At 41.0% G+C, this 16,283-nt stretch overlaps 1 pseudogene; it reads right to left on the bottom strand.

Annotated features, from left to right (window-relative positions):
- Positions 1 to 501: 501 nt before the first annotated feature.
- On the bottom strand, positions 502 to 6,037 carry LOC113926680 (annotated as a pseudogene).
- Between the last annotated feature and the right edge of the window lie 10,246 nt (positions 6,038 to 16,283).

Here is a 16,283-nt window from a genome sequence, read left to right as displayed (position 1 = left end):
TCTTCCCACTTCAGAGAGCCAAACTCCTGGCTGGCTGGGGCCTGACTGGGGCCTGGGATGGGAGGCAGCCTTTCACCCTCAGCATCCCTCCCTCTAATCACACCCCCAAGCCCTGGAAGTTTTGTTGTTATGGGCCTCATGTAGTGTCAGGTGCTGCTGAAGTCTAGCTGTAGCTCTGAGTCAGATGGTGAGGGGTGGCAGGCAAAGGCCCAGGACTATGGCTGGGGTGGCCCCTGGCCCCTGCAGCTCTGGGCTGCCTGTACCTTTATGTTTATTTCCAGACTGTGGTCCACTGAAGGGAGAGGTGGGTGGAGCGAGGTGCTGGCAGCCTCAGCCCTGTAGGATGTGTATAAGGCAGAGGGAAAGGAGGACAGAAGGAGGGACAAGGAGTCATGAGGACAGGGACAGGGCTGAGTGAGAGCCAGGTAGGAACTTGTCCTGAAGGTGGCCAGCTGTGGCCCATCTGAAACAGAACTCTGCTCCCTAGGGGGGCCCCTCGGGTCAGGCCAGCTGGGCAACCACCCAGGGCATGAGTAGGCCAGGCTGAGCTTGCACCACAGTGTTAAAGAATGATTGTGGGCAGTACTGAATACAGACAGGGCGTGGTGATGTCTCGGCTCTGCATGCTGCCAGGGCCTGGCCAACAGAAGGTGAAGCAGCACTCTTTGGGTGGCCCACGGGGTCCAGGTTGGACAGGCAGGCATACTGGCTCAGGGCAGGAGCCGCAGTGGTGACACTTTCGGTGGTGGCAGCTGGTCCCAGATCATCTCTTATTCACGAAGCCCGAGCTGTAGTCCAAGGCTTCAGGGGTTCTTTCCACCATGTACCAGAGCTTGAAGCAAGTGGAATGTTCTTTCCTTAGTTCCTCTAGCTTTGGCTGCAGCAGGCTGTCCTTCTTGGTCCAACTGGCAAAGAGCAGTTGGCACATGGGGTGCTCATCCAGGTCCTTCATGATGTCATGGGTCACCAGCATCTGAATGATGGCCGTTCCTCCCATGGTCACACTAACAGACTTCACCATCTTGATGACAGGGTTGGATTTCTTGTCTGGACAGGTGGCAAACTTCCCTTTGCCCGGATGGACTAGCAGCCCATTTGAGCCTTGGAATTCACTCAATGATGTCTCTAACCTTCTTGTTTTCCAGGTACTGGGACAACTTTCCCTCTAGTGGAAAACTTGGGATGGATGCCTTTGAAGAAAACCTTGATGACCAAATCCACTAAGCCCTTGTGGTTGTGGCCAGAGATGAGTATATAAGGGCAAATGACTAGGTTTTGGTGGATTTGAATCAACAGGTAGATATGCTGGCCAATGGGGAAGCCTAGAATGTGATGAGGCCAGAGCAGGATGAAGCAGAACCACTGGGTATTATGGCTTGTGTTCTCCTTGTTGATGAGCCACAGTGGGTACTTGATATTCAGGCTTTTAAAGGTGATGGCTGGGGCCCAGTACTGGCTAGCTGGGCAGGCTGTAGAGGAACCAGATTGGGGAGAGCACCACATGCCCCAGATGCTTAGCTGGGCCCTGTGGTGGTGTCTGCTGCCCAAGCCAAGACAGTTGGGCTGCCTCTTTTCACTTTCTTAATAATATCCTTTGATGCGCAGAAGTTTTTAATTTTGATGAAGTTTAATTTATCTATTTTTTTTTCTTTTGTTGCTCATACTTTTGGTGTCATATTTAAGAATCCATTGCCAAATCTAGGATCACCAAGATTTACTCCTATATTTTCTTCTAAGAGTTCTGTGGTTCCATTTTGAGCTAATTTTCATATATGATGTGAAGTAGGGGTCCAACTTCATTCTTTTGCATGTGGAAATCCAGTTGTGCCAATATTTTCTGCTAAAAAGACTAATCTTTCCCTCATTGAATGAACTTGATGCCTCTGTGGAAAATCAATTGGCCATAAATGTATGGGTTTATATCTGTATTCTCAATTCTATTCCATTGGTCTATATGTCTATCCTTATGCCAATATCACACTGTTTTGATTACTGCAGCTTTGCAGTAAGTTTTGAAATCAGGAGGTGTGAGTCCTCCAACTTTGAACTTTTTAAAGATTGTTTTATGTATTCTGGGCCCCTTGCAATCCCATACGAATTTGAGAATAGGTTTTTCCATTTCTGCAAAAAAAGCTGTTGGAATTTTGATAGAGATTGTGTTGAATCTCTAAATCACTTTGGGGAGTATCGCCATCTTAACAATATTAAGTCTTCCAATCCATGAGGATGGATGTCTTACCATTTATAGCTGTACCTTAGAAATATTGTGGGTTTGGTTTCATACCACTGCAATAAAGCGAATATCACAATAAAGCAAGTCAAATGAATTTTTTGGTTTCCCAGTGCATATAAAAGTTATGTTTACACTATACTGTAATCTATTAAGTGTGCAATAGCATGTTTAAAAAATACCGATGTAGGGGCACCTGGGTGGCTCAGTCGGTTAAGTGTCTTCCTTCAGCTCAGGTCATGATCCCAGGGTCCTGGGATCGAGCCCCACGTTGGGCTCCCTGCTCAGTGGGAAGCCTGCCTCTCCCTCTGTGATGCTCTCTCTCTCTCTCTCTCCGTCTCTCTCTCTCTGAAAAATAAATAAAATCTTAAAAAAACTTACCTAAAAACACCTATGTGTTTTTAGGTAGTATATACCTAAATTAAGAAAATACTTTTTTGCTAAAAAATGCTAACCATCACCTGAACTTTCAGTGAGTTGTAATCTTTTTGCTGATAAGGGGTCATGTCTTGATGTTGATGCTTATTGACTGATCAAGGTGGTGGTTGCTGAAGGGTGGGTGGCAGGGACAATTTCTTAAAATAAGACAACAATGAAGTTTGCTGCATCAATCAACTCTTCATTTGATGAACGATTTCTCTTTAGCACGTGATGCTATTTGATAGCATTTTATCCAAAGAGCTTTTTTCAAAATTGGAGTCAATCCTCTCAAACCCTGCCACTGCTTTATCAATTCTTAGGGGGGAAAGCTTTCAGTCTTTTATTACTGTGGGTTTTTCATAAATGCCCTTCATTATGTTAGAAAAGTTCCCTTTTACTCCGAGTTTTCTGGGTGTTTTTATAATGAAAGAGTGTTGGATGTTGTCAAATGCCTTTTTTTTTGCGACAACTGAGATGATCATGGTTTTTTGTTTTTGTTCTTGTTTTTTTTTTACCTTTGTTCTTTAATGTAGTTTATTACATTGATTTTCTTATGTTGAACTACTCTTGCATTCCTGAGATAAATCCCACCTGGTCATGGTGTCCATAAACCTTTTAATATGCTGTTGGATTTGATTTCCAAGTATTTTGTTGAAGATTTTTGCATCCATAGGCGTTATTGACCTGTAATTTTCTTTCCTTGTAATGTCTTTATTTGCCTTTTGTATCAGGGTGATGCTGGTCTCATAAAATGAATTAGGAAGTGTTCTCTCCATCATGATTAAGTTCATCAACTTTGGAGGCAGATGGTGTGAATTTGAATCCTGCCTCTGCTACCACAAAGTTTGTAGTAAGTTGTTATTTACCCTGTCTAAATTTAATTTTCTACTCTGTAAAATGGGAATGTTAGAATTAATTGGGTTCTTTCATTGTAAACCAGTGGTGTGCCGGTAAATGTGTAACAAACAGCTCTCAGAGAATGTGGAAGTGGGAAGCCCTGATTTGTAGTGTTTGCCAATTTCCATGGTGTAACTATTGCAGTGACTGATTTTAAGGCACTAGTGTGAAATCATCTAACATGGAGTTGAGGAGACATGCACACAATCTGTTCTCATGTGCCAGTGAGAGCTGACACCAGCACATCACTTTTTTTAAAACAAGTGTGAAGTACATAATAAGTGATCAATCAATAAATATCATTTTCAGTTGCCTTTAACAACAAGAAAAAAATAAAGTGAAAATAGGATGATTCCTGAAAAGTCAAGATGTATAATCTCCCTCTATATTGCCTTATGTTCTAAAATATTTTATATTCCAGGTACTTTGAAATGTTATCCTCAGATGGTCTGTCCTCTGTGGGAACCACATCTCATACCCACTTTCTATCTTTAGATCTTGCATCATTGTTTACAGTGAACATAATCACAGGGACGATGGTCCTTGCCAACTATTTGCCCCACTGGCAGCTGACCACACCTGGAAGGGCTCGTTGCTCCTAACTGCTTAACATACTAACCTTGAAGATGGCAGGAGAACTTAGAGGAATCATCTTGCCTTGGCTCCCTGGTTGCTAAAGTGTTCTGCTTGATATTGGCCCTGCCAGGAGCCACCAGCCAGTCTTGCTTCCCTAAAAGACACACACAGATTGCCCAACCACCCCCATCAGGCAAATGATTCTGCAAATGTCATGTCCTCTACACTTGTGCTCAGACCTGGGCTTAAGAAAATCTATGGAGCAAACAAGGACTCTCTTACCCTGTATCCAGGGCACCTGGTCTTAATCCCTTGACCAAGTCACTATGTTGTCCCATGTTCCTTATCCATCCATCTATCCATCCATCCATCCATCCATCCATCCATCCATCCATCCATCCAAGACTTACAGAATGGATGCAAATACAAAGGTGATATATGGTCCTAGAGTCCATAAATTCATAGCCTGGGATGTGGTTGGGTAGAGTGGAGATAGATAGACAAACGAATAGTGGGAATAAGATGCGATAAGAAAAAGTACAAAAATATATGCGAAGTACTCTGTGAAACCAAAGGATGGATCCTGCTTGCCTCAGGGAGCTAAGGAGGTTTTTGCAGAGTGTGTACAGGTAACCAAAGGGTAAAGCAGAGGTTTGGGGCCCAGATGATGACAGACTTTGTATGCTCTACTGTGACATTGAACTTGATCCTCCAGCAACAGGGAGCCTTTCCTTTCCTCTTCTACTGCCCTGCATCTTAGGACTTCAAGGCCCTGATCCCTGCTAATAAAATAGTAACCAACTTTTTTAGGGCTTACAATGTGCCAGATACTGTACTAAGTGCTTTAAATTCATTATGTCCCTTAGTCTTCACAACAACCTTAGAAGACAGAAAATATCATCATCCCCATTTTATGATGAGAAAACAGATTTAAAACTCAAAGTCTCACGACTAGGAATAGGCAGAGCTAAGACCCAGTTCTGATTCACAGCCAAGACTGTGCTCCTAGAAACATGAGCCAGTAGGACTTGGTGTAGTTGAGTGACTGGGAAGAGTGGATCCATCTCCCCAACCAACCTTCAAAACTTCCCCACATTTTATAATGCTCATACCTTAAAGCCTCTTACCTCCTACCTGGGCTGATAGCAACAATCTGAAAACACCTTGTTTAGGAGACAGTCATAGTTATTGTGGAGGAGGGCTTCCTATGAAGTTGATGGCAGTGTCAACTTACCTCCAAGGACTGTGTTTGCTTCTGGGTGATGTTGAATTAATGATTAATCTCCTCATGTATAAGTCAGCTAATGCCCCTCCCAAATAATGTAATGTGTTAACCCAATTAAAAACACCTGCCCAACTAAATGGACTGTCAGACCTGTCAACTCCCATTTTACATTCTGTAAAAGGAAGCAGGAGTTCTACTGACCCTTCTTGACAGACTGTGTTTGATTTAGATATATATTAAATAGGTATACATATAATTTAATTTAGTGTTGATGTCAACTCTGTAAAACTGTGTGTACAAATGAGTAACCCGAAGCTCAGAAAGGTGAAACCACTTGTTCAAGATCATAGAGTCAATTTTCTTTCTACAATTCCAGGACTCTAACATTCGGATGGTCTTTTGTTTGTATCCTATCAAATAACTGCCCGTCTTTTTAATAATGAGAATTTGAACATCCCTAAAGGAGCATTATTATTTTAGAGATGTGGTGTAGTGCAAAGAGCAGGAGCTTTGAAGCCAGATATTCCTGCGTTAAGATTCTAGTGCCTGCTTTGAAGTGGTGTGACCTTTGGCAAATCACCTCATCTCACCTGAAAAGATGATTGTGAGAACAGCAGTAGATGGCTGGCCCCTGGGTTATTCCTTTCTGGCTCCTCCTCGGTGTAACACGAATGGACATCTCCAGCCATCTCAAGAAAATTGATTACATACTCAATGCATCCTTAGAGGTATGTCAATTTTCTATAATTGAAACAAATTCCTGCTATATGATATTTTGGGGGAAAATCTGGGGAAAGTATTGTGAAATTAGGCAAATTATACAGCTCCCGCAAGGGGGACCTCCCAGACCAATCAGGGAGGTCCATGACTCATGCGAGTTTGGGGGAGGAAACAGGAAAGTTGCTGTGTTGGCGCCAAATCAGTTGGAGAGCTTGAGGCGGAATGTTGGGACCTGAGGACCCGGATGTTACAGGAGGGGCCAATTGCTGTGGGTACGACAGGGAGAATGTGCAATTCTTGGGGGCGATCTGGGATGGAGAACGTGAGGGAAGGAGAGGAAGGAGGGCAGAGGGAAAAAGGAGAGTGCAGCTGGCTGCCTAGCCGACTGGTGATTCCTCCCTCTCATTCCCTACATCTCTAGCAATGACCATTAAAGCCAGGCACCTTTGTGTGAGTGCCTCTGAAGGGAAAACCGGGAAGGGGCAGAGTTTCATTTCAACATTGTGCAGAACAGATTAGATGTGAGAAGGTGGAAGTGTCCCTTTGGATGTCATCCAGCTCTAGAAAGGGCTGTAGACTTCCACAGGTTAAAGATTGGGGGTTCAAACCAAGTTTACCCAGATCTTTGAGAGGCAAAGAGGACTCCACTGAGTTATATCCGAGTTATATTCCGAGTTATATCTCTGATTTCTTTCTCTTTCCTTCTTTACCTTTCCCTCCCCTCCAAAGCTTACCCGGTACAGTACTTGACATACAGTAGGCACCCTGTAAATATCTGTTGTGCTGAATCATATACATATTATGTGTGGTTTCTGATGTCGTGGTACCTAAAACTGGGTAAAGACAACACACACATATATTTCACACCTAAAAATAAACCTAATCCTAAAAATTCTGGGAAGGATATGAATACCATGTAAATAGGCTTACCACTTTCCCACCTCTTTGTTTTTTGGTATCCTTCAAGTTTCAACTCATATCTCCCCCTCCAGGAAGTCTACCTGGATTTTCAGGGATGTTTCCTGTCTCTGAAATCTTATGCCATTTCCCTTCTGTGTCAGCCATTTGTCACTTGATCATTTATTTTTCAGAAGGCTGTTTTGCCCTTCTTCTATATACCACAGTCTCTGAGGACCACCCTTACTAAGGGCTGAGGGTCCTATACACATAGTTGTCAGTTGATTGGTACTGATCGTATGTATCTTGCATCATATTCTCAGAAACTTAAGAATTTAATATGTGCATGGCATATACTGGTACTGAATAAATGTCGTTGAATTGAGCTGAATTGTTGGGTGCCACAGACCTCTGAGAATCTATGAGTCCTAGATATTACTCTCCTGCCAGAATAACAGAAAATTAGAACGTGGGGAGAAATAAAATCTAATTCTTGTTAAGCTATAACTTATTTTCCTATTGCTCTTAGGCATGTAATTTAGGCTTTCCACTCCAAATGCAAATATGATTTATTGGCCAATCACTTTTACATGAATACTATGAGGTAAAAAAATAAAGATGCACAGAATTTTGATGCTTACAGACGTCATAAAATCATGTGTTCTAACCCAGGAGAAGTACGAGCTTAGAGAGGTTAAACAGACTGCCTGTTTCCTTGGTTGGTTACAGAGCTCACTGAGCATTCAGGTCCCATGCTTTCTGGTCCAGTGGACTTTCCAGGCTCTAAGCTTGGCTGCCAGAATAGTGTTTTCATTATTAATGCAATATACTAAATCCCTGGGGTAGAATAAGCCTCATTATTAGAGCTGGTAAGTCAGTCCAAAGCAATCTGATATTCCTGTAAAATTGAATAGATTTTGAAGTAAAGAATCCTTGGGTTCACTGCCTTCCAACGGGGCCATCATCTCATTTATCCTACGTATATATAATATTTTATAAATGTATACCCCATTAATGAACACTTCTGTATGAACACTCATTATAACAGTTTTATTGATTCTGTTATGGTGCTGTTAATTACATGAACCACAAACACCTTCAGTTAGATTAAGCTATAATAAATAAGATTAGTAATACTCTGCTCTGTATAGTGAGTGCTTTTATAATAAACGGGTGTTCATCTTTCAGAAATTACTACATTGATGTCTTATATCAGATATTTGAACTTTTTTAGTAAAAAACTTTTAGAGTGTCTTCTAATAACTAATGATATTAACTATGATTATTCATCCTCATGATAACCCTATCAAGTGGACATTGTGATTTTCCTCACTTACAAGTGAAGAAATAAAATCTTATAGAAATTTGGTACCTTGCCCAAGATCCCGCAGTAGGGGAGGCCAAGATCGAATGAGATAATATATATGTACTTAGCACAGTGCTGGGCAGATAGTGTGTTGAATAAATGCAATTGAAAGAGTCAGTATGAAGTGAGAAGAAAGGTGAAGCTGTTTCAAAGATGGTACATAAGGCATATAATTCCTGTATATAAAACATGTATGACTAGGGGCACCTGGGTGGCTTACCTGGTTAGACGTCCAACTCTTGGTTTTGGCTCAGGTCATGATGAGCCCTGCATCTAGCTCCACACTGAGCCCAGAGTCTGCTTGAGATTCTCTCTGTCTCCCCCTCTGCCCCTCCCCCTGCTCCATGTGTGTTCTCTCTCTCAAATAAATAAATAAATCATAAAAAAAACCAAACATGTATGACTAAAATTTGATTCTGAGCTTCCTGACAATCAACAGGAGAAATGCAATCAGTTATATAAGTGGTAAGTAACTTTGCCCAAGAGAAGTATTAGTATCTGGAGCTCAGACCTATGGGTCTTTCTTCAAGATACAGCGTTTAACGCCCTAGCAAGGACCTGAGAGGATGAGGCAAACTCACCGTGGAATACATGGGGTGGCTGTTAGAAGCCTGGAACAAGTGATGGCCGAACCTGGGTGAAGTGGAGAGGCCCGAGTTGCCCTGGCAGAAGGAAGAGGAAGGATTAAGAAGTTGAGGGAAGGGGCATGTAGTAGAGTGGAAATGGTATGTAAGGCTAGAAGCCCCATGAGAGCTCCCATGTTTTATGGGAGGCCCAAAGGACACACCATTCCCCAAGACCATTAGGAATGTACTAGAGAGAGAGGTATCAGTGTCACTAAGAAGTCACTTCTGAAGGTCTGGGCTTAAAGTAGGAGACTGTGTCCCAGAGCTGGGCTTCTTAATAGTCATGGGCATGATGGGCTCCTAAAGAACAGAGACCAATCAGAAGTGCTCAACTACCAGAAGCCATGAGGCCACAATACCATAATAACCTGTAGAGACAGAGGGGCAGCCACAGGGGCTTGATCTGCAGGAATTACAGAGAGGGTTAACAGCTCATGGTGTCCCAAGGGGCAATTGTGTAGACGACAAAGGTACATAAAATCTAAAAACAAGAGAGGGCCTTTGATCATGTGGTCCTCCGGTCATACGTATCACACGCGACACCATCTAGAGCAGCAGACCTCACAGAATGCTGGGAGGCCTTGGAAAGGCACATCCGAAGTGACAGATCAGAAGCAACCCTCTGAGAGACCGGGTTGTCTTTCTATAGGATATGGTTTAAATCAGAGACCTCTGTATGACAGACAGTGTGTCCACACTTAGGGACCAAGGAATCAGAGCAGGACTGGTGCCGTTTACCATCACTCCTAATGACTCACTGGGGAGCTTTGTCCACATTCTGGTCTCTTCAAGTGTTAGAGGTCCTGGGCCCTGGCCAGGGGATGTAACAAGAGTCTTATGGGTTTATGAATTATAGCTGTCACCAAGGCCTTTTGGATTCCTTGTCTCCAGAGACCAGCAGGGGAAAAGAGTCACCATTCATGGCAGGGAGAATCCATTCTCATCAGCAGGAGGTAGAGTTCCTTTTATACATGCAGCTAGGGAGGAACATGGGTGGAACCCAGGAGAACACAGGGGCCTCTCCTGGCACTCAGCTGCCCCATTGGAACTATGACTGGAAGTCTATAGCATGCCTGGCCTGAGAAGGGTGTGACTGCAAAGGGCTCAGACCCTCTGCGAAGGAAGATTTGGGTCACTTCACCAGGTAAGCTACCAGGACCTGCCAAAGTAATAATAGCTAAGCAAGAGAGGAATTTAGAATGGACAGAAGAGAAAACAAACAAACAAAGCAGACAGAAGAGGCAGAGGATATGAACCAGCTGTGGCTATGAGACCAATGGCAGTGACCTGGCCATAATTTGCCTCATTAACAGTCTTTTCTAAATCTCCCTGCAGAAAGACAGGTCCACAGACCTGTGGAGGTCCTGCTCCCTGAACATGCTGTAGAAGTGGACCTGAGCAGTGCTATGGGTAGAATGTAGCTGCCATGAAAGTGCATGGCTCAGATCTCCTCCTGCAGGGAGCATGACTGATGGAGAGTTCTGGCTATTTCCTCTGTGCATCCATTATCATGTTTGTGTGGGGACTGGATTCGCATGCCAATGACTGAGCATGGCAAGCATACTAAGGCAGGCCAGTTCCAGTGAGCGGTGGTCACTTTGGCTTGAGGACTCCCAAGTGGCTTCCCTGAGGTTTTTTTGGAAATGTGCTTTCTATCCCTTCCTCCCGTTCCCCTACTTTTCTTCCACAGATATTGGAGTTGCAACATGGTCTGGAGGCTTCCCTCACCTTCTCTTGCTTTCTCCCCCTTTACAGGAATTTCCCCAATAAATCTCTTGCTTATCTATCTGTCTTACTGGCTTCTTGAAGGACCTAAACTAATGTATGCTCCCCAGTTAGTGACTAGCTAATTAAGTGCAGTCCATGCACCATAATGTAGTTGAAACAGTGAGTTTGTATATACCTTCTTTTTTTTTTAAGATTTTATTTATTTATTTGACAGAGACACAGCAAGAGAGGGAACACAAGCAGGGAGAGCAGGAAAGGAGAAGCCCGATGCCGGGCTCGATCCCAGGACCCTGGGATCATGACCTGAGGTGAAGGCAGACGTTTAACGAATGAGCCACCCAGGCGTCCCTTGTATATAACCTTCTTACTCCATCTTCATAATCATTGAATAATACTACTTATTCCAATTTTACATATGAGGAAGCTGAGGATTAATTTAGGAATTTGCCTGGGGGGTATACAGCTGCTAAGTGGCAGAGCTGCGCTGAAATTCAAACTTAGATCTGTATTACTCCAGCATCACCTTTATTACTCAGCTATGGGACAGTTGGGCTAAGGGCAGAGTTGATATCTTAAGAGAGTTGAAGTCTCTAAGGAAGATGAACCTCATGTCTTAACAGGAGTGAGCTGAGGAAGTTCTCCAAATCAACATCAAGGTGTACCTCAAGCAATAATTTTAGGGCAGTACTGATACTCTCATCAAATGCATGATAGAAGCACCAAAGTTCTGGACAGTATTCCCTCAGGAATTTTAGTCCAGAAAGGTTTTAAAGTGGGCATTCACAATTATACATATGTGATTCAATTGCTTTCATCTTTTTTCTTTCTCTGAATTATACTTTTAGCAAATATCTACTGAACTTTTACTATATGTCATGCATGATTCCTTCTAGGCAAAAAATTATATACATTCCTTTTGCTTCCCCATTACATTTAACCAGACTCTTTCTTCTTACTTTCAGTCTGTCATTATCAGTATTATTGATGGCCTACTGTTTTCATGGTACTAGGCAATGGGAAAGGATTTCTTTCCTTTAAGTGTAATAATTTCCCCACCTTAGAAGGAGACTAATTCTTTTTTTTTTCTTTTTAATAAATTTTATTGGAACATTGGTTATCCATGTACTAAAAAATCAGAGATTATACCAAAATTTTTTAAATGTGAAGTGAATTATAGAACTTAAAGTGAGAACTAAAGATATGAAATTCCTAGAAGAAAATGAGTGAGCCTGGATTAGGCAAGGATTTCCTAAATGTGACACAAAAAGCATACATCAAAAGCTTTTAAAAATTGATTGACAAATAGGATAATAAAAATTAAGACTTTTGTTGTTTGAAATGCACTCAATTTATTAAAACAAAAAAGCACACTCTTCACATTACTATCTATAAAACATATCAACAATAAAAGACATATATCCAGAATATAATTCATTCTTAAAGTGATATAATAAGAAGATAAAATACTGATTTTAAAAAAGGGGAAATGACTAGACACTTCAAAAATAGAAGATACTCATTCACATGGTAAAGAAGCACATGAAAAATTCTCATCATCATTCATTATTCATTGGGACAACACAAACTATCATTTCAAGTCCACTGGAATTGCTAGAATTACAAAAAGACTGGTAATACTAAGTATGGTGAAGATATGGAGCCACTGACAGTCAACAAAACCAAAAGACAACCAAAAGAATGGGAGAAGATATGTGCAAATGACATTTCAGCTAAAGGGCTAGTATCCAAAATCTATAAAGAACTTAATCAAACTCAACACCCAAAGAACAAATAATCCGATCAAGAAATGGGCAGAAGACACGAACAGACATTTTTCCAAAGAAGACATCCAAATGGTCAACAGACACATGGAAAAGTGCACAACATCACTCGGCATCAGGGAAATCCAAGACCTCAATGAGATACCACCTCACACCAGTCAGAATGGCTAAAATTTACAATTCAGGAAATGACAGATGTTGGCGAGGATGTGGAGAAAGGGGAACCCTCCCACACTGTTGGTGGGAATGCAAGCTGGTGTAGCCACTCTGGAAAACAGTATGGAGGTTCCCCCAAAAGTTGAAAATAGAGCTACCCTATGACCCAGCAATTGGACTACTGGGTATTTACCCCAAAGATACAAACACAGTGATCCGAAGGGGTACATGTGCCCCAATGTTTATAGCAGCAATGTCCACAATAGCCAAACTTTGGAAAGAGCCAAGATATCCATTGACAGATGAATGGATAAAGAAGATGTGGTGTATATATATATATATATATATATATATATATATATATACACACACAATGGAATATTATGCAGCCATCAAAAAACACAAAATCTTGCTATTTGCAACAATGTGGATGGAACTAGAGGATATTATGCTAAGCGAAATGTCAATCAGAGAAAGACAAGTATCATATGATCTCACTGATATGAGGAATTCTTAATCTCAGGCAACAAACTGAGGGTTGCTGGAGTGGTGGGGGGTGGGAGGGATTGGGTGGTTGGGTGATAGACATTGGGGAGGGTATGTGCTATGGTGAGTGCTGTAAATTGTGTAAGACTGATGAATCATAGACCAGTACCTCTGAAAGAAATAATACATTATATGTTTAAAAAAAAAAAGATAGTAGGAAGGGAAAAATGAGGGAGGGGGGAATTGGAAGGGGAGATAAACCATGAGAGACTATGGACTCTGAGAAACAAACTGAGGGTTCTAGAGGGGAGGGGGGTGGGGGGATGGATTAGCCCGGTGATGGGTGTTAAGGAGGGCACATATTGAATGGAGCACTGGGTGTTATTCGCAAACAATGAATCATGGAACACTACATCAAAAACTAACGATATAATGTATGGTGACTAACATAACATAATAAAATAAAATTAAAAAAAGAGTAAACAAAAGATATGGAGCCACTGAAAATTTTATATATCACTGGTGGGCATATAGTAAGAGACTGCTCCTTTGGAAAGCCATTGATCTGTTTCTTATAAAGTTAAGTACACAATTATCATATAACCTACAAGTGAAGGAGACTAAATCAATGGATTAGAGGCCACATAGGTAATTGTCCAGTTACTGTCTAAGTTTAGTTTAGAGGTAAAAGACCTAACATTTTATATTACTTTTCAATTTTCTTTGGAGGGTGGGATAAGGGAAAGGGATTGTTAAATAAAGAACATTTATTGAATACTATATTTTCAATATAAATGACAGTCTTGATTTAAAAAAAATAGCACTTCAAACATTTTGGAGCATCCATTAAAAATTCAGTGGTTTAAATATTGGATATTTAAAGCATTGAGCTGTATAAAACCCAGAGTAATGAAGAATAAACATTTATGTCATCCTCCCTCATTCAGTCTCTTAAATCTTTTTCCCCCCTTAATATATATCACTGTCTGACATTATTCTAATTATTGACTCATTTGCTTGTTTTCAGCTATCTTCTCCAACTAGGTAACCTCCCTGTCTTGTTTCACTGCCATATTTACAGTGCAGAGTAGTGCCTGGCACATAATTTGGTCCTCAACAAATATTCGTTGTATTCATTTGTCTAACCTAAGGAGAGAGGATGACTTCCTAAAGAATCACAAAGGAAACCACAATGCAAACAAACAATAAACAAAAACCCGACAACAGTCAACATACTTGACTATAAGAAAATGGAAATTTTTTTTTTTAGATTTTTATTTATTTATTTGAGAGAGAGAATGAGATAGAGAGAGAGAGCATGAGGGGGGGAGGGTCAGAGGGAGAAGCAGACTCCCTGCTGAGCAGGGAGCCTGATGCGGGACTCGATCCTGGGACTCCAGGATCATGACCTGAGCCAAAGGCAGTCGCCCAACCAACTGAGCCACCCAGGCGCCCTGGAAATTTTTTTTAATTAAAGATTTTATTTATTTATTTGAGAGAGAGAGACAGAGATAGAGCATGAACAGGGAGGAGAGGGAGAAGCACACTCCCCGCTGAGCTGGGAGCCCAACGTGGGGCCCTGGGATCATGACCTGAGCCAAAGGCAGCCACTTAACCGACTGAGCCACCCAGGTGCCCCGGAAAATGGAAAATTTTTATGAACATAATTTTTTAGAGCAAATAGTATGTTGGAAAAATACAGATCAGAAGTAAGACAGAAAAAATATATTCTATCTTTATTAAAGATATTGTTACTACAAACTGCTAGAAGATACTATGATCCCAGTAGGTAGCAGGCAAAGAATGAAAACAGCATTTTCCCTACCTATTCCATGGACACACATTGATAAATTAAAAGAAAAATGAAAAATAAAAATTAGTGAGAAAGCACATGGAATTATTAATCTCTTTAATAATCATGGAAATTCAAAATTAAAGCAAAAAATATGTTTTAAAAACATTAAAGATATGAATTATTTTATTTTAATTAAGTAATTTTTAAATTTTTATTTATTTGTTTTTAATTTTTTAAAAATTTTATTATGTTATGTTAATCACCATACATTACATCATTAGTTTTTGATGTAGTGTTCCATGACTCATTGTTTGCATATAACACCCAGTGCTCCATTCAATACGTGCCCTCTTTAATACCCATCACCAGGCTAACCCATCCCCCCACCCTATTTATTTATTTTAAATATTTCATTTATTTATTTGACAGAGAGAGAGTACAACCAGGGGGAGCAGCAGGTAGAGAGAGAGGGAGAAGCAGTCTCCCCACCTAGCAGGGAGCCCAGTGTGTGGCTCAATCCCAGTACCCTGAGATTATGACCTGAGCCAAAGGCGGACACTTAACCTACTGATCCACCCAGGTGCCCCTTTAAATTTTAAGTAGGCTCTACATGCAATGTGGGGTTCAAACTCACAACCCCAAGATCAAGAGTTGCATGCTCTACCATCTGAGCCAGCCAGGTGCCCCAAAGATGTAAACCATTATAAAATGATAATGTTTGGGGGGCCTGGGTAGCTCAGCTGATTAAGTGTCTGCCTTTGGCTCAGGTCATGACCCTGGGGTTCTGGGATTGAATCCCGAGGCAGGCTCCCTCTCCCTTGTCCCACTTGTGCTCTCTCTCGCTCACTCTCTCAAATAAATAAAATCTTAAAAAAAAATGATAATGTTCATTGTTGCAGAACCTGACATTGTGTACATTTTTCAGAGCGGTGTAAATTTTTGGGAACTTCCTGGAAAGTGACTTGCCAATATGAATCTATGAATCAGGAATCTAAAAATATGCAGTCCAGTTAACTCAATAGTTCCATTTCTGTGAATCTCTCCTAAGATAATTGCTTAAATAGTATATATTTAATTATTATTTATTTGCATGAAGAAATTTATTAGTTATAAAGACTTTTGTAGTAACATGGAAAAATGCTCATAAAATAGATTTAAGGAACAACTTATAAAATTACAGGCACACCATGATTATACTTAAATTAAAAATATGCCTAGTGAAAAAGAACTGGAAGAAAATATATAATATGGTAAACATTTAGATTAGGGTTACAAAATTACAGTGATTTTTATCTCTCTTCTCTAGTTTCCAAGTCTTTGTAATTGAATTTCATGATCTGTACAATGGTATTTTAGTTTTGTTCAGTACAACTTTTTAAG

Source organism: Zalophus californianus, chromosome 4, assembly GCF_009762305.2.
Source record: "Zalophus californianus isolate mZalCal1 chromosome 4, mZalCal1.pri.v2, whole genome shotgun sequence".
Classification (NCBI taxonomy): domain Eukaryota; kingdom Metazoa; phylum Chordata; class Mammalia; order Carnivora; family Otariidae; genus Zalophus; species Zalophus californianus.
The sequence above is the reverse complement of the archived record's forward strand: the minus strand, read 5'-3'. Positions and strand labels throughout refer to the sequence as shown.